The following is a 3409-nucleotide window of genomic DNA, read 5'->3' on the forward strand; positions in this document are numbered from 1 at the left end:
GTGGCTAGGAAAGATATGCCTCAGCATCTCAACATCACTCTCTATTAGCTCTCCAACATGGCGATCATCATCAGAATCAAGAGCCCTAGCCATCTCATATGGCTCCGAATCATGCATAATTTCAACACTATTGGAGCCACGGAATCCATCTCCAAAGTGCACTTGCGCATCAACAGGGGGCACATCCACATTCTCATGAATGTCTCCTGCAACATAAGTAGAGAAATAAGGAAAGAATGAAAGAAATAGATGTAAGGAACGGGGTAAGCTCCCAAAAACCATGTGGTTAAGACACTTACTCAGATGATTCTGTGTCAAAGGGATCTCATGAGGAGGATCTGCCACAAAAACATGAGTCTGACAACCATCTCTAACTACCGCATTGGGGGCAGATTGAGCATCAGGAATCGTAGGTGCAATCTCCACATGCATATAAGGTTCCGAAATGGGAGGGTCGATGTGTGCCTGCTGATCCATTGCTGGGGAAAACCCATGAGGGATGGGATCAACTAACACCCGATGCACAACCACGTCCAAACATTGCAGTTGGCTCTTCATAGCCGATCTCACATGGTTCTCCCACTGATCCGCACAACCAATTGAGATCATTTGCCTGAAGATGTTGGGAGGAGAACCTAGGTGCAGTACACCATCAACTGCAATGTCATCATCTCCAAGGCAATGCAGCTCCTCCCGAGCCCTTGCAACCATCTCACTAAATGAAGGCCTATCATTGAATAGCACGGGCACGCTTTGCATATCAACAAACTCAACATATCCATAGCGATTGCTTTTGAAAGGATCAAGATGCCCAAGAGGGGAGGGGTGAATTGGGTTAATTCTATATTTCTTTGCAATAATTAAATCATATTGTTAGCCCAATTAACCCCTTGTGCCTAGAAAGTGTTTGTAATGTTCTATAGCACAAAAAGTCTTACAACCTAAGTTCCAATCCTACTCTAGCATGGCAATTCTATGAATGTAAAGACAAGTATTGAATTGATCAAAGTAAATAGAGAAGAAGGAACGCGGCGATGTTTTGTCGAGGTATTGGAGAGTCGCCACTCCCCACAAGTCCTCATTGGAGCACCCGCGCAAGGGTGTAGCTCCCCCTTGATCCGCGCAAGGATCAAGTGCTCTCTACGGGTTGATTCTTTGACACTCCATCACGGTGAATCACCCACAACCGCTCACAACTTGAGTTGGGTCATCCACAAGCTCTGTCGGATGATCACCAATCTCCCAATCACCACCAAGCCGTCTAGGTGATGGCGATCACTAAGAGTAACAAGCACGAACTCTCGCTTGACCACAACAAGCCTAATGAGAAGGGTGGATGCACACTTTGCTACTCTTGATCTTACTAATGAGGGCTCTCTTTGGGATTCTCAAATCTCAATCACCTCACTAGGACCTTGCTCTTCTTGGCACTCTCAAAGGTGTTTCTCAGCTGTTGAAGTAAGCAAAAGTCCCCCCACACATGAGTGGAGGAAGTATTTATAACATGGGCTGAAAAACGAACCGTTATGTGCCTCTGCGGGGTGACCGGACGCTCCGGTCATGTTGACCGGATGCGCCGGTCAGTTCTCCCCGAACTCTAGTGTTTAAAGTGTGACCGGACGCTGGCCAGCATCCAGTCAGCACTGACCGAACGTGTCCGATCGTGAATTTCCCTCTCTAGAACCTTACTGGAGTCGACTGGATGCTGGCCCTCAGCGTCCGGTCACTTCCAAACGACTTCACCTTGATCAAATGAACTGACCGGACTCTGCGCCAGCGTTCGGTCACACCAAAGCCAATGTCCGGTCAGTATTTGACTCTCCATTAACTTCCTAGTTTTGAACGTACATGAATGAAGTTTGCTCCAATGGATCTAAGGGCTTTTTAGGAGCTACCTAGTGCTAGGTTTAGCAAGTGTGCACCACACCTAACCCACTAGACTCACCTAGGTCAAGCTACCCTTCCATACCCCCCTTAATAGTACGGCCAAAGGAAAAACAAAGTCCTAAACTATTCTAAGTGTCTCTTCAACTCCAAATGACACTTAGAACTAGTCCATCCTTAACCTTATCGTCCATCCTTTGAAAACCAAAATGATTTCTATCAAGGGGCATGACCACCATGATAGCCCAATCGATCTCCATTACCATGACCTAACTTAATTGCCTCTGCAAAATACACGTTAGTCATAGTAATCACGTATTGTCATTAATCACCGAAACCCAACTAGGGGCCTAGATGCTTTCAATCTCCCCCTTTTTGGTGATTGATGACAATACTACCTCAAGTATGTGAAAGAGTTGAGGTTTTTAACATGCTTGGTTCATATAAGCTTTTAACAATAAGAACAAAAGAGTTAGGCAAGCTTATATGACCCAAGCCAACATGATGTACTCAAAAGATATGACAATAAGCATGAGTACAAGTAATAAAGCTCATTTGCATCGGAGTGAAACGAGGAAGCAAAGCAACTAAGCATAGCACAAGTGATATGACATATAACTACTTCAAAGTAGAGAGCACACATGTCATATATCATGATTACGTAGATATCACTGTCACATAGATATAGTTTGATGCTTAAAAGTAAACACACGAATGCATAATAGTGTATCACACATAAAAACCAAATATAATAGATAGTCAAATAGGTAAACTAAGCTCCCCCTAAGTCGCTCCCCCTAAGTCTAGCATACTTGATCCCTCTCCCCCTTTGGTGTCAAACACCAAAACCTAAGGGTCGGTCGGTGGGGCTACAGCGAATGAGTCGGGCGCTGAGGTACGAGGAGCAAGCTGGAACTGAGTGCCATCATCATCTAAACCAGAGCTCTGAGCTATCTAACCCTCTGTAGCTGGAAGCGATGCTGAAGCGGTCTGGGTCAGATCAACAACTAGAGCTGTTGTAGACTGTGTAGGTATGACTGGAGCAGCTGGCTCTGATGATGCCACTGAGGAAGGGAGCGTCTCTATAGTCCCAATAATAGGTGCAACTATAGAAGGACCTGGGACATGAAAATATGGCAGAGTAGGCTACCCTATCAACTCACTGAAGGTCGCTCCAAGACTCTTAGAGACTGAAGTATCTAGCACTAGTACCGAGGAAGTCTAAGCTGGTGTGAAGCCCATCTAGAGAGGTGTGAACTGCGGGGCTAAGACGGGTGAAGCAAACCACTAGGACACCTGCTCTGTAGGTGAAGCAAACTATGCTGGTGGCTGTCCCTGACTCTAAAGCCCACTAGGCTGTAATGCTGGAGTCATAGAAGTGGTGGCAGTCTGACCAAGCTAGGGTGAAGGCTGTGGCGGTGGAACCCCAATAGCTAACACTACATGCTACATAAATCCAAGGAGCTGCTGTTGCATGAGGAGCTGCTGCTGATGCATGGCCTACTGCTGCTGCTGTATAGCCTGC

The sequence above is a fragment of the Miscanthus floridulus genome, chromosome 18 (assembly GCF_019320115.1).
Source record: "Miscanthus floridulus cultivar M001 chromosome 18, ASM1932011v1, whole genome shotgun sequence".
Classification (NCBI taxonomy): domain Eukaryota; kingdom Viridiplantae; phylum Streptophyta; class Magnoliopsida; order Poales; family Poaceae; genus Miscanthus; species Miscanthus floridulus.